The following is a 24,153-nucleotide window of genomic DNA, read 5'->3' on the forward strand; positions in this document are numbered from 1 at the left end:
GTTTTAAATGCTGTGTTCTCTATTACCATACTCTGTCTCTCTCACGGATTAAGATAAATAGGTTTACATAGTTGTAAGATTTTAACTCTTAAGAGAAAGCAATAGATTATTTCATTTTCTTTTCAAAAACAACTATATTTAAAAAAAAATCAATTGCCTGTCTGTCTAGGGGCAAAAATCATCTATGTTTTTCAATAACCTGTTACAATAGTTAATCAGATTTTCAGTTATAAAATCTATTCTTACTTCAATCCAACACAGCCCTTCTATGATTTAATCTGTTAACTCTAATTCCCTCTCCAGAGATGGAGATCAGGAAACTGGTGCCATCCTTATAAAACTACTTTACACAAGTGAAACATATAATCTAAAATTTTATCAACTTATAAGGGGGAATGCAGGAAACCACAGTGGGAACTGGAAATAATTAAGCTCAGTGGGAACTGAAAATAATTATAAGCTCAATATAATAGCTCCGTGTCCTTTCACATACTTTTCTCAAGTGAATATGTGGATAAGTTTTTTTAAAAATCAATTCATGCCTAGTATACATGATAGTTTTTCCCCCAAGATAAAAATATACTACGGAATTTTAGGGAATACATCTGAGTTATATTTGGACCATTATTTATACCAATAAAGCATTACCCATGAAATAAATTATTTTCAGGAATGCTAAAAACTATTGGAGACCATTGCTTCATTGATTAGAACTTCCAAATGTTGCTTTTTCATCAATATAAATCATGGCTAGTGGAGACAAAGTTTAAAAAAAAAACAAAAAAAAAGTTAAAATTAGGAAATATGGAGCAATGGTTGCCAAAGTTTGTGTGAAAAAAGTAGTAGCTGGGTTCTTCTAAGGTGTATTATTTCATAAAATAATGTGAAAAATCACCATAGAAGAATATAAGAAGAACCTTGTGCTGGACTGAGCATAAAGAAAATGATTATTAAAGAATACTAGGAATCTTGTATCTTTTTATCTCTGTAATAATCATGTAGTACATAAGTACATAGTGAAAAGAACATTTTTATTTTGTTTTAAAACTGTACTTTCTTTTCTTTTTCACAGATGTTGTGGGAAGATCTGTCTACAAAGGCAAAGATCATAATCATGCAAGGAACAAGGAGGTTAAAATTGCCCACAGTCAGGCATAATGAAATAAGCTCTGCAGGAAAACAAAAATCAAGACTTATTTGAACACTAGACTTAAAATGACTTAAAAAGTACAAGGTCAACTTTACAGGTGATAATAAGGCTCGATGTACACCTCCATGTGGACTGTGCTCTATTGCTTTGATGCATTTGAATGAAAACAACCTTTTCCTTCTGCCTTTAGTGATCTTCCCTGACCTATGTTCTGTGAAACAAATGTTTACTCATCCCTCACAACTTGGCCTAAAGCTCACTATCCTACTTATAACAATTTTCTTAGAAATTATTGTACATTTATTGTTCATGTGAACTTTAGGATGCTCAATAACACACTGTATGTCTGTTAGTGCAGTAGAAATCAGCCTAAAATATAGATTAAATTTTTTTATTAAATGAAGGATAAAGCCAGCAGTCCTGAATATAACCTTTCATGGCTATTAGTAATTTCACATACCACTAATGTACATTTCCTATTCTCAAGAAGGCTGACATAACTAAATTAATTTAGTATCCTCTAGGCTTCCCAGATGACAAGTGTGTCTGTGTTTGCATGAAAATGAGCTACCTATGCTAACCTAAGTTATTTATGTTTAGGGGAAAAGAGTAAGCCTAATATGATGGCAGAAAACAACCACCAAAGATGATTATTTACCTTCACCTTCCAAGAGAAGTTTTAACTGGAAAATATTACTTGAAGAGACTAAAATTTTCTCATTTAATTGTATTATAGCAAGCTTTAAAAAATACAAGAAATTCTATGCATATTAGGTCATTGAACATTATGGGAGAGGAACAGAGCATGAACTTACATAAATTTAAGGAAGCTGACATATGATGTGCATAAGTGATCCTTAGAGTAAAAATTTCTAATGGGACTTTCTAAGTAGATATATGTTTAAAAGTCTTCAGGAAGTATGATCTTATATTTTCAGATTAAGAGAATATGTGTGAATTCTAGCTGGTGAAAGTAAATAAAATATCTTTTCACAGAAAAATGACAGTTTCAAATCACAGATTTTAGGATAAATAGGTACAATTCTGAAAGGATTTTACAAAAAATAAAAAGAAAGATGTATAATGCAAGTTTTGTATGAAAGTACCCTGAGAAAGCATAGTGATGCTCCATATGTGTGTGTGTATTCTCTATATATTTTATGTTATATGCCATACATATGTATATACTTTTTTTTTTTTTTTTTGTGGTACGCAGGCCTCTCACTGTTGTGGGCCCTCCCATTGTGGAGTGCAGGCTCAGTGGCCATGGCTCACGGGCCCAGCCGCTCCGTGGCATGTGGGATCCTCCTGGACCGGGGCACGAACCCGTGTCCCCTGCATCGGCAGGCGGATTCTCAACCACTGAGCCACCAGGGAAGCCCCTGTATATACTCTTAGTGTATGCTTGTATATATACATGTTCATGTATATACGTGTATATATATATTTAGATATTATATATACTATTACATAAAGTGTGTGTGTGTGTGCGTGTGTGTGTGTGTGTATATATATATATATATATGATGTGTGTATATACTCACTGTGTATATACAGATTGGGAGAGAGAGAACAAATGATAAAACAAATTGGGCAAAACGTCAACAATAAACAAACCTGGCTAAGAATATAGTATGTATGCAACTTGCTTATAGGTATAGAAAATAAGTGATAATAAGGATGACAAAAGTAACAATAATAATAACAGTAATAAAAAGGGCTAAAGTAGCAATAATCATAGAAGCAATTGGAGATCAGTCTCAGAGGAGGAAGGAAAGGCTTACACAAGGAATTGATATGTAAGCTCAGACTTGAATTATAGGGTGGTCAACAGGAAAGAAAAAAGTAGACAAACATATAGGAAATCCTGAAGGTGAAAGAGAAAGGTAATATTTGGAGACCAAAGTGGTTAGAAGAATTGGAGTTGAGAGTGGTGGTTGACCATGAGGGAAAAGTGGTCAGCAGTTGGGTCATGTAGGTCCATTTAATCCACTTTGAGGAATCAGACTTTATTTGCTGGGGTTAACAGAGGAATTTTAACATAGAACTTACTTGGAAACCATATTAGTTCAATATTTTGAGATAATTAAAAATGGACATGTCTGGATCAACAAGACTACTTAAGAGATTGCTGCTGTAATTTAAGATAGGAATGTATCACCAGTTTGAACTAGTATACTATTACACTGACACCTGGAATGCAGATAAGAGGATGGACTAAAAAATAGACTTAGAAGTTGAGCCAGTTGACATTCAGCATGGAATTCACGAGAAGGAGGATGAGTCAAAGATATGGCAATTGTGTTAGCATTCCATACACTCTGTTAGCTGCAATGGGTTAGAAACAAAGGCCCACATCAAGGGTGATTTTTGGATGGTAGCACACACATTTTTCTACTCCAAGCACCCAGACATCATTCTGGCTAACTCTATCTAAAAATGAAAAAATCTAGGAAATGACACAAACTCTCATTTTAGTGATACCTTTCCAAAAACCAACTTTCAGAGCCAAATACTGGACGACTTGATCACTGAAAAATATTCCAATTTAGAAATCTGCACATGAAACACCCCACTCTGTTCTCATCTTCCTCTTTTGCTATCTTCCTCACTCAGTTATTTCCACCACCTCTGCTCCTAAACTTTACTGAAAATTCAAGACCTGGAAACGTCTACATTTTCCATGTTTATTGATACCTTCCTTTCTTATCTTCATAGCACAGACTCTGCAGCCACACCACCTCATTTTAAATACTAATCTCCCACTTACTCTGTGGAGCACATTCATTAACTTCTCCGCACACTGATTTTCACACTTGCAAATGGTGATCACAATAGCACCTTCTTATGAGGGTCATTGTAAGGAAAAAATAAGCTGAGCACATGAGTACTATGCAACTGAAAGCGCTTTTTATAAACCATCTGTGATTTATAACACTCTTTCAAAGTATGAATTTAACTGAATTATAATTAGTCTATATCCTTCAGTAAATTACAAGTTCTTTGATGAATTCACACTAAATGTTTATATCCATATTCACTGGTCCTTGTCTTTTTCTGAGCACATAGGTAGTCAGTAACTGTTTATTGAATGGATATATTGCCAATTTATAGCTAAGCCCATCCTCTATGGGCTAATTTTTATCCATGGGACTTGTCCCAAGTCATTGCTGCATATGTTATAATAGCTAAGCCTTTTAAGAATGCCTGACATCCCAGTATGTTTCAGGATTAAACTTAATGATGTCAAGAGAACTTCCACAGCAGCTTATGTGTATATGCCAGTCTCCTTCATCAGACTGTTAAGTCTCCGTATTGAAGAAACTGTATTTTATTCACTTCTGTATGCTTCACTGCACCTTAGCAGAATACCCTGAATTTAATAAGCCTTCAGTACATATTGAGTTGAACTGAGTTATTGCTCCTTCAAAATCCAACTCAGATGTCACTTCTTAGACAAGACTTCCCTGAGTTTTCCATGCAGAACTGATTATTCCCTATGCTATAGTAAGGATCGATTGTGACCGTGAAGTGGTCTTTTGAATATGGAAAGTTTCTACTTACACACAGAAGTGAACATATGACTACACTGATCAAACTATAGTTTCCTTTCTCTGAACACACTGATTCATTGATTAATCCAGAACAGGTATCTGACACAAGTCAGGCCTCTTGAAGACCTTCACAGGAAGACAGAAAAAAAAAAAAATCAGTCAAGAAATTGAAAGAGAGATAGAAAGGAAAACAGTCTTCACTTCCCTAGTTCTTCTATTTCTTGCCATTATGTCTTTGATTCTGTCCACTGTCCAGAAAAAATTAAATTTAGTCAAATCAAGCTTTTGTAACTTGTACAAAACAAAGTATAGACCAATACCCCTTGCCTCACTAAGTGTTGTCTTTCTCTTTCTTTTCTTTCTTTCCTTCCTCTTTCATTCTTTCTTCCTCTTCCTACTTAGTGTTTCATCTTTCTTAAAAATATTAACAAAATACAATTAATTCTTTATTCTATCTCAAAATCACTTCCCAAATTTACCTACATATACTCACGTCCACTGTACCCCTTCTAGACAAAATTAAATCCTGAATTATATAGATGGATAGAGAAATAGATACTATATTATTTATTACCCTTTTTCAAAATCTTTATTAACTTTTATTTTGTTCAGAATGAAATCAAACCTTTTATTATGAATTATGTAGCTCTACACAATAGAAGATGAGAATCCTGCTTAACTTTACACCTCATCTACTTCCCTTACCCTCTGTTTAAAGTGATTCAAAGGGTAGGGGAGGTACCTGTCTTTCCTTGTTCCTTAAGCACAGGGAGCTCACCTCTGCCATGGATCTTGGCACTAACTACTTTTGCTGTTCGATGTGCTCTCGTGGCTGGCTTATTATCTCATTTATCTTAAATCTCACTTTCTTGGAGATTACTTCCTTGAACTCCCAACATAAAGGATTTTTTTTTCATCCTTCCCTATAGCATTACATGTTTTTATTTTCATTACAGTCTTTGTCATCACCTGTTATTTGTTTATTTATTTCTTCATTACCTCTCTCCTTTATACTTCATGGGGCAGAAAACTTGTCATCTCTGTAACTGTAAGGCAGAGCATAATAATGGGGTTTTCAAAGTGGGATAAAAACAAAGCCAAAACTATAATATTTGTACAAGAATATACACCTTGTAATTGCAATACATTTTTTCGAAGAGGTATTGCATGTCAAAATTGCATTTTTTTTTTTTTTTTTGCAGTACGTGGGCCTCTCACTGTTGTGGCCTCTCCCATTACAGAGCACAGGCTCCAGACACGCAGGCTCAGAGGCCATGGCTCATGGACCCAGCTGCTCCACGGCATGTGGGATCTTCCTGGACCGAAGCACGAACCCGTGTCCCGTGCATCAGCAGGCGGACTATCAACCACTGTGCCACCAAGGAAGCCCCTATTTTTTAATTTTCAAAAATTTTTTTTCTGTATAGCCATGATTCCTCTACGTTTGCCAACCTCTCTAGAATTGTTCCTAAGGCTAATATATTCTTCTATTTAGAATCCAACTCCACTCCTATCTTCTGTATTCATTGTATATGAGCTAATATAACATCCGAGCATATTGTATGGGTGTAATGATTTTCCATGGAGTATTCTGAGGCTGTCTGAATAATAAATTAACATCTTTGAAGACTTGTTAAAAAAGCGATTAAGACCATAGACTTGAGACTCAGAGACTTAAGCAGAAGTCCTGGGTCTATTCCACTTCCAGACTGTGACCTTGACAAAATTATGAAACATTTCCAGATCTTTTGATTTTCACATGTGTAGTGTGAATAATAATAGTACCAAATGCCATAAAGTAATTATGAGCATTATACAAGTCATGCATTTGGGGGGCCAGACCTGTCAGAATTACTGCTTGGATCCCCTTAGAATTTCTGATCACACATCTAGTAGTCAGTACAACATCACTGTATGAAGGATATCCTGGCTTGTTAAAATCCACACTGTGAATCTACAGATGGGACAGAAGTGATTGGGAAACAATGTCCCTGAAGAGGACAGACATTCAGCAATGTCTGATAGATGGGTAGATACTAATATTCCTATTCCAATCACAAGCACTGAAATTGAAACTGTGATTAAAAATCTTCCATCAAACAAAAGCCCAGGACCAGATGGCTTCACAGGCGAATTCTATCAAACATTTAGAGAAGAGCTAACACCCATCCTTCTCAAACTCTTCCAAACAATTTCAGAGGAAGGAACACTCGCAAACTCATTCTACGAGGCCACCATCACCTTGATACCAAAACCAGGCAAGGATGTCACAAAGAAAGAAAACTACAGGCCAATATCACTGATGAACATAGATGCAAAAATCCTCAACAAAATACTAGCAAACAGAATCCAACAGCACATTAAAAGGATCATACACCATGATCAAGTGGGGTTTATTCCAGGAAAGCAAGGATTCTTCAATATACACAAATCAATCAATGTGATACACCATATTAACAAGTTGAAGGAGAAAAACCATATGATCATCTCAATAGATGCAGAGAAAGCTTTCGACAAAATTCAACACCCATTTATGATAAAAACCCTGCAGAAAGTAGGCATAGAGGGAACTTTCCTCAACATAATAAAGGCCATATATGACAAACCCACAGCCAACATTGTCCTCAATGGTGAAAAACTGAAACCGTTTCCACTAAGATCAGGAACAAGACAAGGCTGCCCACACTCACCACTCTTATTCAACATAGTTTTGGAAGTTTTAGCCACAGCAATCAGAGAAGAAAAGGAAATAAAAGGAATCCAAATTGGAAAAGAAGAAGTAAAGCTGTCACTGTTTGCAGATGACATGATACTATACATAGAGAATCCTAAAGATGCTACCAAAAAACTACTAGAGCTAATCAATGAATTTGGTAAAGTAGCAGGATACAAAATTAATGTACAGAAATCTCTGGCATTCCTGTACACTAATGATGAAAAATCTGAAAATGAAATCAAGAAAACACTCCCATTTACCATTGCAACAAAAAGAATAAAATATACAGGAATAAACCTACTTATGGAGACAAAAGACCTGTATGCAGAAAATTATAAGACACTGATGAAAGAAATTAAAGATGATACAAAGAGATGGAGAGATATACCATGCTCCTGGATTGGAAGAATCAATATTGTGAAAATGACTCTACTACCCAAAGCAATCTACAGATTCAATGCAATCCCTATCAAACTACCACTGGCATTTTTCACAGAACTAGAACAAAAAATTTCAAAATTTGTTTGGAAAAACAAAAGACCCCGAATAGCCAAAGCAATCTTGAGAACGAAAAATGGAGCTGGAGGAATCAGGCTCCCTGACTTCAGACTATACTACAAAGCTACAGTAATTAAGACAGTGTGGTACTGGCATAAAAACAGAAAGATAGATCAGTGGGTCAGCATAGAAAGCCCAGAGATAAACCCACGCACATATGGCCAACTTATCTTTGATAAAGGAGGCAGGAATGTACAGTGGAGAAAGGACAGCCTCTTCAATAAGTGGTGCTGGGAAAACTGGACAGGTACATGTAAAAGTTTGAGATTAGATCATTCCCTAACACCATACACAGAGTCCTATTTTTGCCTTGACCTTTAGAAAATCTCCTCATTTAGCAAATGCTTATTAAGCTTCTACAACATCTGAAAGAGTATGCTAAGTCTTGACTGGAAAAAATAATCAATACAAGGAGACAGCTTCTGGATAATCTAATGGTTGCTTGTCTATATTATTTGCAACTTAAGTTATAACTAATTCCATTTTTCATGGCTTCTTTGTTGATGTCACATTATTTTGAGCTTGATTCTTGCTATAAATAAACTCTGAGATTCAAAACATAGTCTTATATTTTCTATAAGTTGTCTATGGTGCCATATATAGAGAGAGACAGAGAGAGATATTATAAGCAATAAAAAGCAAAAATTAAACATTTTGAATATGACTTGAACTATCTGATCTTTTCTTTATGACTGATTAATAGGCTAAAAATAATATAATCACTAGAAATTCTTTTGTTTCTGCCTGCTAATTTATTCACAAATTTAATATGTATGAAGAGTTGCTGACTTTTATCAAATAAAGATAAAAGATCACAAATATCTAAAATGATCTCATAATAACAACAATGTAAAAACAATCAGCTTGAAATTTTCTTTATTATTTTTCTCCCTCTCAAAAATGAATGCTGGGCTTCCCTGGTGGCACAGTGGTTGAGAGTCCACCTGCCGATGCAGGGGACATGGGTTCGTGCCCTGGTCTGGGAGGATCCCACATAACATGGAGTGGCTGGGTCTGTGAGCCATGGCCGCTGAGCCTGCGTGTCCAGAGCCTGTCCTCCGCAACGGGAGAGGCCACAACAGTGAGAGGCCCGCATACTGCAAAAAGAAAAAAATAAAAAAAGAATGCTCATCATTCACAATTCCACAATATAAAAAAATTTAGTTGGACAAAAGTTTCACTGGAAATGACACTATTTGTATAGTTTGCCTTTACGTATCCTTGCAAATTTATTTTTTTGATTCTTTGGAAATTGCATGTAACATAATTAAATGACAAGAATGCTGGGGATTAGGCAGTGAAATGCAATATGTAAAGATAAGAATACAAGAAGTAGGTCTGACTGTGTTTGTAGAAAATGATTTAGCTCTTTATCACTTACCTGGAATTATCAGAAGTCTTTTCAAAATACGGAAAAAATTTGGGCTTCATGTAAACCAAACTGGAATTAAATGGACTGGATCTACATAACAAAGATTCTCTATTAAAAAGAAAACACTGCAAGATATTTAGCCTGAAAAGTGTAACTAACTCATCGTTGTTCCTGAAATAGAAAAGCTAAACAACTGAAAAGATATGAATTACATAATTATACCTACAGAAAGTAACTATGATTGGACTATGTGAAATTATCATGCTTATAGGTCAATAGAAGTTAAATACTGACAAATTCATATGCTTTGGATTAAGCAACAGTAAATGTTTGGTGACTGGTAAATTGATGAATGAGTGACTAATAGGAGGTATACAAGAATATCCAGATTGAAAAATCCACGAGGTACAGCAGGAAGTTTTTTTAAGGGATTGTGGAGCAATACATTGTTTCAAGTGATATACAGAATTAATAGCCAAACATTAGGGGAGACACTTTTCTAAATTATAGAACCTGCATTAATTGATCATTTCCTTTTGTAAGTCAATGAATGAAAATTTCCAATGGATTCAGTCAGAATGGAGTTTTTAACAAAGTTTATCTATAAGTTATGACAATAATAGCAGCATTAATGAGAAACCAAAAACATTTCAAAGGCTTATTACGACAGAGGATTTTCTTTTTTCACTTCCATAAATACAAAACAACTTCCATCTTTGGCTCTGATATCTTCAACACACAACTTCCAAAGTCATCCTGTGCTATCAGAAGGGGAATGAACGTGAAAGTATGCTAAACCAGGCAGTTCCACACATTTCTCCAACTCTCAATCCATTGGGTACAACAACACGTGACTAGATCGAATTTTGAGGGAACCTACGTAAATAGTAATCTTTACCATAATACCTTATCTCCTGCTAGATTATAGTTAGTAATAAGCATACAGTGTGCACTAGATTCTCAGCGGTCTATTGTGAGGACTTTACCCCTTAACAGATTGTTGTCCTTTTCTTTGTGCCTTTTTTTTGGGGGGGCGGGCATTTAAAAATAATTTACATACAGTAAAATTCACCACTTTTATTGTGTATTTCTATGAGTTTTGACAAACATATGCATTAGTGTACCTACCAACACAATCACAATGTATAACGTGAATCACCTCAAAAAACTTCCTTTTGTTCCTCTACAGGGAATCCTTTCTTCTATCCCTGACTCCTATCAATAACTGATCAGTTTTTGTCCCTACAGTTTTGCTTTTGCAAGAAATTCATAGAAATAGAATCATGTGATATATAGTATTTTGTCTTTGTCTCCTTTTACTTAGTATAAGGCATCTGAGAGTCATCCTTGTATTGTGTGTCTCAATAGCTCATTCTTTTGTATGACTGAGTAGTATTCCATTGCATGAACCACAGTCTGGTTTCCCATATACCAGTTGAAGGGACTGGCAATCATGAATCAAGGTATTTTAAACATCCACACATAGTTTTTGTGTGAACTTGGGTAACCAGTAAGATTGCTGGTTAATATGGTAAGTACATGTTTAACTCCATAAGAAAATGCCAAAAGGTTTTCCAACACCATTCATAGTCTTTACAGGTAATTATTTTAATGAAAAAAAAAAGTAAAATATCTTATGATATATTATTTCTGCCTCTCACTGTTGTGGCCTCTCCCGTTGCGGAGCACAGGCTCCGGAAGCACAGGCTCAGTGGCCATGGCTCACGGGCTTAGCTGCTCCACGGCATGTGGGATCTTCCTGGACCGGGGCATGAACCCATGTCCCCTGCATCGGCAGGCGGACTCTCAACCACTGCACCATGAGGGAAGCCCTATTATTTCTATTTAAAGTATGCTATTCTTAAACCAACTTTGTTAAATATACAAATAATACAATTTCCCCCCAAATCATCATTTAGTTTTCATTCTGCTGTCTGATCTTGGGATTTAACTTTATTTTAAAACATGTGGGTTCATTTGTCTTTGATTTCAAATGTATGCAATACCCATATAAGAAAGAAAATGTATTTTCCAGGCTTCTTGAAACATTTTTGACAGATCAATTCCAATTAAGGTCATATAAAGTGAGGGTCACAAAAGTAAACCAACACTCATTAAAAAATTATTCATAGGACAAATGTTACCATGTCAACGTAGATATTTACCAAACATTTTAGAAACTAAAAAGGCATTCACAGTAGCACATTATCCCAGCAGGCAAATTCACTAGGGTTTTTAATGGTGTCTCACTAATTGAGCAATAAAGAGCTTCTGTCACATTTATAGCTTATTCTTATGAGTTACAATAATAAGAAAAAAATCAAACTTGTGTGTGGAAATGATGTAGAGTGGAGATAACGTTCTATTACATAGTTTTAGCACGCTTTCTTCTCTTTCTTTCTATTTTCTTTCTTTTTTTCCTTTCAGCTAAAGTTATAAAAACTGGCAAAATTTCATAGAGAAATACATGTCACTGCTTTAGACACCTTGTCCCTTTGGCTTTTCCTTATAGCTCCCAATCATAACCCTGCCTCAGGTCCTTTCTAATGGAAATCCCTTTAGTCTAGTTTCTTCCCCAGATAGCAACTTGACCTGCATTCTCACTTAATTCCACAGCTCGGCTCAAATGCTATCGTGTGAAAACAGGTCTCCCATTTATGCCAATAGATATAGCAGAACTTCCTTAAGAAAATTCAGCCATCTGTTTACACCATATTTTACTTCTTAGCACTTCTCATGCCCCAGCAAGTGTGACCCCATGAGTTTAGTTTATTAACTGTCTTATATAGCTTGCTTTCACATATCGTTGAAAAGTTATGAGTTTTCAAGTTCATGAACTTGCAATGCAATGAACTACAGTGCAAGGTCATGAGTTAAACCCTGCCTTGTCATTTATTCTCCAGAAGACCATTTTTTGAATTAAAAGATAAATAAATAAATAAAAATGTAATTTGATATACATAATTCCTAGCCACATACAAAATAAATTTACACAAAAAATTAAGGCTACTCTATAGTTAAAACGTAATTGCATTTTCTGATATAACATCCTCTTTGCCCAAGGCAGCTACTGAATGAAGGACTTTCATTAATGTTTTAATTAAAGATATGTGTCCATACCATCAGCAGGGTACTGGTAGTTCCAACAAAACACAGTTTTGAATGATATAACCACAGTTTAGCCAGACAAACAATTACACAGAAAATTATAATAAATTTTTAAAATTGCTGAGAAGAAATGTTTAAATTGTTATGAAGGAGAGATGAAGAACATGTGACTTTACATACTACCCTAAGGAGAAACAGAATAACAATTTTATGTTGTATTAGGAAAAAATAATAGAGTAAGTCAGGAAGAGGGTAGACTAAAAGCATCTCAGTGAGTGTCATGCAGGGGGTGGGGAATGAATCAAGGCTGGTGGGCTGGGGTCTGCTGAGTGAGGGAATGTACAGCATCATGAGGAGATAGGAAGTACAAAGTCTTGTGAACCAAAACAGAAACAGTCTCTTTTCTCAAGCACCACTGAATTGACCAAATTTGATTTGAACACAGGATGTCTGTGTGCAGCTGTGGAAGCTGTACTCAGGATAGAAAAGCAGGGACTGTTGAATGTTATATTATGCTGGGGTTGGTGGAATTTGATGTAAATGATAATATTAGAAACATAGTTTATAGAAAAAAATCTAATTTTGTAAGAACAATTTTTAAATCTGAGTTATCAAAGAGGAAGAAACCATTACATGAAAATATCAAATGCCACTTAGATTTTTTTTAACTTTTTCAAAATATGCAAAAATGAAGGGAATAATATATTTTAAAAACATCATGTATTCACCACCTACTTTCAACAATTATTAGCTCATGGTTAATCTTGTTTCATTTATACCTACTCCGACACCACCGATCCCACAAAGGGAAAAATGTGAAGCAAATCTCAGGAAAGATATCATTCATCCCATGTATCTTTTAGTATACACATACAATTTAATTTTATCATTGGAAATAAAACATGTATAGGAATCATGTTGTTTTTGTTGATAAGCATTTTGCATGACTTACCCGTTCTTCTTTTGTAGAAGTGGTGCAGTCTTCCAAATTGTAATTAAAAATTCCAGTTAAGACCCCAAAATGGAGCACAAAACACTATTTTCACCTTGTTCAATAATTTATCCTCATTTAAAACTGAAAGGAAATATTTAAAATCCACTGATTTGGGGGATAGAACTTTTTGGATATGAAATATATTGCCTGATTTTACAAAATCCATATCCTTTAGAATATGTGAAAGGCACTTTTTTTCAGGTAGCATATATCTAGGCATACCCTTAAGAATTTTCCAAACTGATCTGATTATTATGGATTACATTATATTTTTTGATACAAAGAAACGTGTTAATGAGTGTGTTCATAATTTCAAGTTGTTGTATTATATCTTTTAATTCTGTGGGGACAAATTAGCAGAATTCAAGGTTCCAGAAAACTAGCTATAAAAGTATGGAGAGGGAAAATTTTAAAATATGAACCAACAGAAAGTGATAAAATTTTTAAATGGTTCTACCCATCAAATTCTAAATATTCATGCAAATTATTAATCATTTTAAGATCCAAAGAGCACAGCTGCTTTCCAATTATGCATATAAGTTGAGAACGATGGGGACTGTCATGGGTGGCCAGACACTCCATTTATCTAGGACTGAAATATGTCTTCTAAAATAAGTATGTGATCTTTCAAAAATAAATGAATTGGAGAAGCAAAAAATTTAGTATCATAAAACAGTTGTCTTCCTAATTTTCTTCTTAGAACAAAAAGAACAAAAGGCTCTGTTCCTTTTAAAATCTGATTACTCTAAGTCAACCAAACCATCTAGATTATCCCCCATTCTCCTCTTCCTTTAATCATGTATTTACTGAATATAATGTACAGTCACATATTTCCTATCATTTACTGCCCTCCTCTGCCAATGAGCTCTGGTCACATTTGCCCTGGTTCACACAGATCAGTTTTATTAATTTTGACTCCTTGCTAAATTTAATTGTTATTTTAATATTTTTACTACCATATGATCTGTATTATCATTATAAAAATTTGCCTAGTACTTTTTCATAAACAGTCAGCCTCCATGTGTGTAGTTGCCAAATAACCTTAATACCTATGAAAAAATATTCTGACAATTGTGAAAGCTTGTAAGGGAGACTTTATTCATAACTATTGCAATAGGTGTCGAGACTATAGCAATTTGAGAGACAGAGATTGGTCTGAGAGGTTAATTGCTCTTAATTTACTCTGGTGCTTTATTTAAAAGATAGGAAATCACCTACTTGAAGAGAAAACCCTACTGTTCCTCTCTCCTCTCACTTTTGTTCTTGCTCTCAAACTCACTATCTTCTTCTCTCTTTCTTTGATTACTGAATATGAACTCAGTCAAATCTGGGCCCAAGTGAGGAAACATTTCATTTATAAATTATTTCTTTTGAAAAATAACACCATTGAGTCTTTTTATCTGTGAAAAGAGGAGATAAAATGTCTATTCCACAGAATCTTTTAAAAAAACTAAATGAATCAATACGTATAAAGGGATGTAGACAAGCAATCCAGGAAATAAGAGGATCCCAAATGATAGTTAAGTTCCCTTTTTCCTTTTTATGGATCTAACTCATTTCTAGTCCTTTATTACTAGTACTTCATTTAAGAAAGTTGTGTTAGAGTGGAAAGGTATTACATTGAGAATCACAAAAATTTTTCAAACAGAGAGATAAAAACAAATATTCTGAATGCTTACTACATTCTAGGCATGGTGCTATGCTTTTCTGGTTCTAACTTTATGTCCTTGGACGAACAACCTAACATAGTCTTGTTTAAGTTTATTTAACTTCAAAATGAGTAAGTTAAAAGCAATTTTCATTTTCTCAAGGACATGTCATAAACACTACCTCTACAGGGTGTTAATATGGATTATTAGGATGGAAAAAAACAAAGTTTTCTTTAGTTAAGTAATTTGGGAAATGATAGATTAAACCAAATTAAGCCTTTTGCCTTGGATTTGGAAATAGACAGACCTAGGTCTGATTATCGGCTATTCATTTATTAGTTAATTAAACTCTGGCAATTTGCTTAACCTAAGTCTCACTTTGAATAGCATTAAAATAGGACAAAAGGAATCACAGAAGAATGCTGTACAGAAAGGAAAGGATTAGGGAAAATTTCTAAAGTGCACAGAATGGCTAGAACACAACAAACCCTTGAAAAAAGGTAAACTTGTTATTAATATTATCTTAATTAGCCCTCACCTCTTCAAAGGTATAGAATATTAAGACAAAGATTTATTTTCCTTCTTCCTTTCTGGAATAGATCAGGCAGCTTTTTAAAAAGCAGGAAGAAGAGGTTCCTGAGAACATGTGAGGTTTCCTCTCCTTCAAGCTCTAAGTCTATTGGTAGTATCTCAGCAGGAAAAGTTGCACAAGCACTATATGATGCCTGTAAGCAACCATTCGTCCTTAAAAAAAAAAAAAATCAGCCAAGTAGGAACTCATTTTCTTAGTAGTACACAGGAGAAAACATAACTCGTACCTTACTGGCTCTAAATTAGTCATTAAAACCAATTAGTTTCTCATACCCAACTGTATTGCATTTTGCTCTGTACAATTTAGGACATAAATAGGTAGATAAAAATGCCTGACTAATTAGAGAAGTCCTTTTTTTGTAATTTAGGATAGATGACTTTATAATCAAATATGAGATGTGAATACAAATATATCAATGATTTTTATAGCTAATAAACTATCAGATTAGACAATTCCAAAAGACAATTAGCAAAAACACTTAAGCAAAGGATCGTCACTGGAATACACACATACCTCTTACAATGATTACATTGGGGAAAGAAACCACATATTTGCATACAAACATACATGAACATACCCAAATATTTCAATGCTTTAAACTACATCTTTAATTTTTATTTTTGCATTATTTTTAATTAAAACTCTATATTAGTTTCTAAATGTTTTTAGATCTTCCCCACAGCAGAATGATTCTTAAAAACATATATTTTCTAGCATTTTGATCCTTTAAAAAACAATGCTAAGTACAGTCATATGCAATAAGGAGCTTAAAATATTTTGAGCAATGGAATACTTTCTAGAATGAATGACCAGAAATCCAGATGCCTCGCTTGAAGGGAAAAATGAATTTGAAATCATGTCATACTATGTTTCTTTTAAAATCAGTTACATTGAACTTTTATATAATTATTAGTGGAAAATAGAATTGGAGGAGCTAAGTGTTTTGGGGTAAAGGCTATGTGACCTTTGGAAAGTTTTCTAAAGTCTTTTGAGCAATAAGCTCCTAGCTTTTTTAAATGAGAATAATGATATTTAACTTGAAAAAGGTGCATGTTGTAAAGAATAGTGAGACATGCAAAATACCTGGCACATGGCTAGTAAGCAAAATATTTCTACTTGAACAACTGTGTGAATGGTAGTGGCATTTGTTGAAATGGGGAAAATGGGATACGGGACAGAATTAGTTATTAAAAACAAAAGGTCCAATTCTGGATGTTAAATTTACTGTTCTCATGTAACAACCAATCAAGATAAGAAGTAAGTGATTTGGTGTAAAAAGGGCCAAAAGGTTGGGCTCGGAAATATCTATTAATTGAAAGCCATCAACATGTAGATAATATGGAAAACATGGAAATGATAATATCAACTAAAAAAAAGTAGAAGGATATAAAAGTTGTGTCCCATGTTTGAGGCCTGGGAAAAGTTATTAGCAGTCAAGTGATAAAGGAACAGAAAAAAGTGAATGAGAAGAAACACCCAGAAATACATAATTAGAGCCAGGAGAACAGAGGAGGAGCCCAGAGGAGCCCAGAGGAGCCCAGTGAGCAGCATAGTTCATATGGAATGAGGTGGACAGTAATGTTGAATACTCCTGAGAGTTGAGAAAACTGTTAAGTGATACAAGATAATGATTTGCATTTGAAAACCAAAGCAATAGGGTGGTAGCTAGAGAGTTAGGGGTTGTTTTCCTTCCTTTTTTGGTATTTATCTTGTACATTTCTTTATTTACTTGTTATTTTAGAGGAGATCATTGTGTAATATTTTCATGTTACTTGAGTTGAGACAACAAATATATGAAGTCCAATAATACAGAATATAGAGGGGGAAGCAGAAGGGGGAGGAAGGGATAAATTGGTAGAGCACAGAGGATATTTAGGGCAGGAAAACTATTCAGCATTACACTATAATGGTGGATATGTATTATTACACATTTGTCAAAATCTGTAAAATTTACAGTTGACCATAATGTAAACTATGGGCTTTAGGTGATAATGATTCATCGAAATAGTTTCATCAGTTGTAACAACTGTACCACTCTGGTGTGGGATGTTAATAATGGGGAGGCTGTGCTTTTATGAGGGCACAGTTTATATGGGAAATCTCTGTACTTTCTGCTCAATTTTGCTGTGACCTTAAAACTGCTCTAAAGAATAAAGTCTACTAAGAGAAATTCAATGGAAGAATATGCAGCTTATTACTCATATAGATCTCTGTGTCACAAAGAATGATGATGGAAGTTGGTATAACACCATTATAAAAGCACACCTAATTTTCAGCTCTAGAATTTTCACTTGGTAACTATTTACATTTTCTCTTCAGCTTTGTGATAAGCTCAACAATTGTCCCTCCAAGATATCTATGTCCTAATCTGCCAAATCTGAGAACACTGTATTTCGTGGCTAAAGGGAATTTGCATATGTGATTCAGTTGAGATGGAGAGTTTCCTGGATTATCTGTGTAGGCCCTAAATATAACCACCAGTGTCCCTACAGGAGGAAGGTAAATGGAGATTTGACATAGTGGAGGAGGTGGTGTGGCCTCAGAAGCACAGATCTGAGTGATGTGGCCAAGAGCCAAGGGATCCTGACAGCCTCTAGAAGTGAAAGAAGCAAAACAAGGATTTTCTCTGTTGCATGCAGAGGAACCAGCTCTCCTGGCAATTAGATTTATCCCAGTAAACTGATTTTGGACTTTTAATCCCCAAACTAAAAAATAATAAATTTGTGTTGTTTTAAATCACTGAATTTGGAATAATTTTTTACAGCAGTAATAGGAAATACAAACGTGCTTGACTCTTCTCTCATTAGATTATCTTTCTCTGAAATTCTTTGAACATTTTATAAATATTTATCTGTGAAATTCAATATCTAGGGGCACATGGAGTCACTGTCTATTGACTACTTTTTCCCCTTATTATAAGTGATAATTTTCTGTCTTTTCACGTCTAGTATTTTTTGGTTGAAAACTGGACATTGTAAATATGTAACATGTCAATGACACTGTGATTTTTTCCTATGGATTGTTGGATTATTGATATAGTAATAATCAGTGACCCTGAATGATCTCAAACTACAAAACTTGTTTCTCCTGTCATGTTCAGGAGATGATGTCTCCCTTAGGTAATCTGACCTCTTTTTTAGGCTTCTCTGTGTGGGGATTTCTCCTGCAACTTCACAGACTGTCAGTAAATTAACGATTTGGACAGACTTCAAGACAGCTGGACTCAGGGTCTCTGCAGTTCTTTTGTTGCTGGGTCCTGCTTATATTTCTCCCCTATATATCAAAAACCAAGAACAGCTATATGACATAATCCAGGAAGGCTTCCACTTGCTGAGGTGTGTATTGGTTTCTGTCTACTTTTTCACCAGGCTCTCTGGGGCCTTCCACAGCATGCAAAATCTAACCATTAGCGAGGGATAAGAATAGAGTTTATACTCAGATTTTGGATTTCAAACTGTGGCTCTCTCAGTTCCAAAACATTCCCTTTAAATTTCCAGTGTCCCAGCTGCTCTAAACTCTATTATCTGTCCCTTGAGCCTATAAAACTATGTTTTTCCATCTGAGGGGAGTCTTGGGAGGACTCCAGACATAAACTCACAGTTCTTACCTGATACACTGGCAATCTTTCCATAGTAAATTCTTTTAAAGTTTTACCCTCTATTTGCTCATTTTCCAAGTCCTTCAAATATGTTTTCAAGTTTTTTTTTTTTTTTTTTTTTTGTAAACTTCAATTGTCTTCTGTGGGCGTAATCACTCAGCCTCTTCATGCCCCATAACCAGTTAATCTCTACCAACATTTACAGATATGTTTGATGGGGTTGATAACATAATTTTAAAATGAGATGAAGTCTTTTCAGACTAATAAGATTATCATTACCTTGCTACCACAATGTTACAAATAAGAAGTTATTCATTTTAAGCACATAAAGTTATGAATATATTTAATAATTAGTGTAAACTATTTACCAGTATAAAATTCAGGGACATAACTTTTAAATGTTTTATTTAATCTATTTTTTTGGAAAAGTACTGTATTTATGGGAGAGATAGAATGAAACTGAGTTGAGTTCGATCAACATAAAACAATACATAAAATCCTATTATTTTTACACCACTGCCAGGCAGCTTTTGCACCTAATTTTTCAGATATTTAGACTTTCCTTACAAAAGGCAGTCACCAATAAGAAGGTTACAGAGTTCACACATCCCCAGGAACTTAATCTGCTGAGTGTCCCCAGATGCACTCATTCAGTCAATTACTCTCAGTCAAGAGTCACAGTGGAAGACTTCTCACTAGCATCCAGATCCCATATTACATTTATCTTCTTCACATCTAACCACTCAGAATACTTTTTTTTTTCTTTCTTACTGTTAATTCAAAAATTTTCAAGCTGTGGCATACTAAATGCTTTGGAGAATGGAGAGATGTTAATAGTCCTAAAGCTGTATTTCATGAACTTCTAGTGTTTACTCCAATTAATGTAGTTACATATACATTCAGGTCCATTAATTGTAACTGCAACAATGCTCTGGTATTACCTCTTAATTTTTCATCAGGTAAATAATCTGAAAATTCTAATATTGTTGAAATTTCACATAAACCTCCCAATGTCCCTCTTAGTTCTTCTGCTTCCACAATCAAACACATGCTTTCAAACCACAAAGGTAGTTTAACTGGTATATACCTCCATATTTCTAAATATTTTTGTTCTTGACTCAATTTTATATATAACATTTTTCTTACTATTATGACAGTTAAAATTTTAGATCAAATGGTATGAGTCCACTGCTTTTTCATTCATACTAAATTGTGAAGCAGAAAAGAACAGACTGAATCTCTGCCCATATATTTGAGTGTGTGTGCGTGTATTTGTGTGTACTGGAAGTGCTGAGAGTACACTGCTGGTCTTCAATGTAAGGCATTTAATTATTCTATCAGTTCAGGTCAGTGAAGAAGGGATTTACAGAAGGGATTAGGTAGTTAAAACTTTGTTTGAAGGTCTAGAGGAAGACAAGGCAGCTTGATATTTTTCACTGTTTAGTTCAAGGGTACATGATGATACCTGAAGTAGAGATGAGTAAGTCACTGCTGCTGTTACAACTAATTTGAACATCTATGATGATAGTGATTAGACACTTTGCTCCTGGATCAGGATGCCAAAAACTTTCTCAACAACTACATTTTACAATACTGTCTGTCTAGCATCAGTACTAGACAGATAATTTCTACCTGTTTCTGTGTTTCAAAATTTAGTACATTGTGAAGTTAAATTTTAATCCAGAACCTTATATACAAGGGACTCTGAGGAATATATATTACAATTCTAAGAGAAGAGAGCCAGTATACCATATTTTACATGGATCAAATTATACAGGTAATTTTCTGCTCTTGGAAAACTCGAGTTGTCATTACTTATTGGCCTCTTCTCTTGAGCAATTTAGATCATCCATAGAAATATCCTCCAATCTCCTGCCTATGAAATTTGGGTCTTGTGTGGATAAGAGAACTTGTTTCCTCACCTTTCAAAGGTATATCATTCCTGTTTTCATCATGGTACATTACCACTGTCATTCTCAGAGCCTTCAGATATTCCAGAGAACAGAATTCTGTCTGGCTTAGTAGAGGAGCTTTTCCTCACTCAGCTGTGCAAGATTTAACTGAGAAGATAAAGGTCAACTTTGATGCTCTTTCAAATTCTCCTTTTCCACTGCCGCACTCTCATTTTCTGCATTTTCCGTGTAGCACCATGCCTCCAATTCCTGAAACATGACTTAGTTCCATGTAAACCAGTTTACACACACACCAGGTTTAGAATCATCATCTCATTGTTATTTCCTCTTTCTCCCTATTTTTCATGGTCATCTAGCATTATGTGGGGATAGAGATACCTCTAATCTTCATCAAATATAGAGCAAATGTTTCATTTTCCTTTATGCTTCATTTGTTTTAGGATCATCTGAATGAGGAAAAAGCTGTATAAAATTTCTGCTTTGCCATACTGAACTCAGGTATCTTCAAAATTTTTTCTTGATAAAACTGTCATTCTATAAAACTAGTGAGTGAATCAGTAATACAGATGTGGAATATAAATTAGAAGTAATCCACATACACTTGCAAAATCAGTTGGGTTGTCTCACTCAGTGCTAGTCATAGCTCTAACAAAAGAAGGGTACATTATTTTGAACAACTTTAACGGTAGAATTTTTAATAAGATATCATTTAACTATATTTTGATATATGCCTAAAATGTCAAGCTGTGATTTAATTTTAAACATGCATATTTAATTCTGTTTAACTTTTAGAACTGAGATTTGTTTCTTTTTAAAATATACAGATACACACAATATATGATAAATAGACATATATTTACCATAAGCTTTAAATTTTTATATTTTGTGATGCACCTAATGGGAATTTACAAAAAATAATATTACTTTATAATGAAATAGGAATTCAATAACCAACTGAGGGCTTCCCTGGTGGCGCAGTGGTTGAGAGTCCGCCTGCCGATGCAGGGGACATGGGCTCGTGCCCTGGTCTGGGAGGATCCCACATGCCGTGGAGTGGCTGGGCCTGTGATCCATGGCCACTGAGCCTGCGCGTCCAGAGCCTGTGCTCCGCAACGGGAGAGGCCACAACACTGAGAGGCCCACATACCGCAAAACAAAAACAAAAACAAAAACAAAAACAAAAAACAAAAAAAACCAACTGAGCAAAACAGGTACAACAGGCATTTAAGATCTGTTAATACCATTATACTATCTGTGAATATTATCATCAGCAGCATAATATTTAAAATTTCATTTTGATTTGGCCTCACAAGAGATATTAATATCTATTAAATAAACGTGTGATGGTTTTTATTTATTTCTAGGTTACTATGGGATAATATTGGGAACAACTTCCATTAAATCTCTTCATAATTGATATAGAATATCTGATTTCCATGGTTCATAAACTAATAATGACCTTTTTTTCAACAATTTCTCTCACCATTTGCTAACTACCCTTTACATTGATTTTTAAAAATATCAAACGGAAGAATTAAATGGGATTTGAGTTAATTGATGAAGTCATAATACTTTTTTTTTTTGGATTATATACCCCTTTTGTGGCAAAGACTACTTCTTTTAAGATGACTAAGCTCTTGGAATTATTTAGAGATAAGTGGTCATTATGTAAAAACACACATTATAAATATTTAATTTCCAAAAGAAAATCTGAAGAAAGAAGTATGTCTTAGTTTTTTTTCAAGATTTTTGAAATATTTGATTCATTAATTTTAATGGTCTTATTTAATTTAAATAATTTTAAATTTTATTATATATGCTCCAATTATCTCATTAAGAATTATTGCCTTTTTTAATTATTAAGGTGCTATAGTAGAGTTCAAAATTTTTCAAACAATATATATTATATACACTAATATAGAAAGGAGGCAAATAATATAAATATCCTTGAACCAATGAAACCACTAACAGTGTTTAAATCATTATTCTTTTCCCAAGTTGTCTTTAATGATTTCATCTAATAGTAGAATTTGCAATTCAATTTGAAATTCAGAGTTTGCTATTTTGCAAGCAGTCCATTTAGCCCTTCCTAAAACTTTAATCAGAGGGTTTAACTCTTAAAGACGTTTGGATTACAAGTATCAAACTCATCTGCAAATCATTTTATTGCTTTGTTTGTTCCCCTTCATTTAATTAGATTCTCTTGAGTTTAATTAGGTTTAAAGCACAGTGATTATAGAAAAACTATGCTGTTTATTGCACACATTTTCCCAAGTGGTCTTAGCAAACTCCCCAACTTTATTTAGTGGATATTCAATCACCTTGCTAATTACTGGAAGAAAACAGCTCAAAAGCACATTCCCTACTGATGGTTGGTTAAGACTATCATCCTATTATAGAAGACATCCTATTAAAGAAAAGACAGTACAATTAAGAAGTTTGTAAAGCTTACAACATTAATTATTATTCAATGATTTTAAGGAAATGCTCACCTTGTACTTATGTTCTTGTCCAAGTGGAAAATCATTCTATTGCTAATATACTTTCAGAAAATCAAATCCAAACGAATGAATTGAAATGATCTAAATAGCCTAGAAAATTATACTTACTTTATGAAGAATCTAGATCCAGGGACTCTATCTTTTCATATTTCAAATATACATGAAAAACTTTAATCTCATGTCTCAATTTTTTTTTCAAATGAAAGTACATTGGAGAGCAGCAATTGGTATGAATAGGCTCATTAAATACAACCCACAAATTTAAATAAATTTTGATTTTTGCACAGGCCATTTTTAACCATTTCCCCATGTATCTGGTTAATTGTTTACTTATTTTGGCCCTTCTTTTAAAAAATCACACAATTATATGTCATAAGTATTAATAAAATCACCTAACTGTTCTGTGACAGATAATTATATCTAAAAAATAACCAAAGTAAAGAAATGT

The sequence above is a fragment of the Mesoplodon bidens genome, assembly GCF_964165515.1.
Source record: "Mesoplodon bidens genome assembly, chromosome: 4".
In the NCBI taxonomy this organism is placed as follows: domain Eukaryota; kingdom Metazoa; phylum Chordata; class Mammalia; order Artiodactyla; family Ziphiidae; genus Mesoplodon; species Mesoplodon bidens.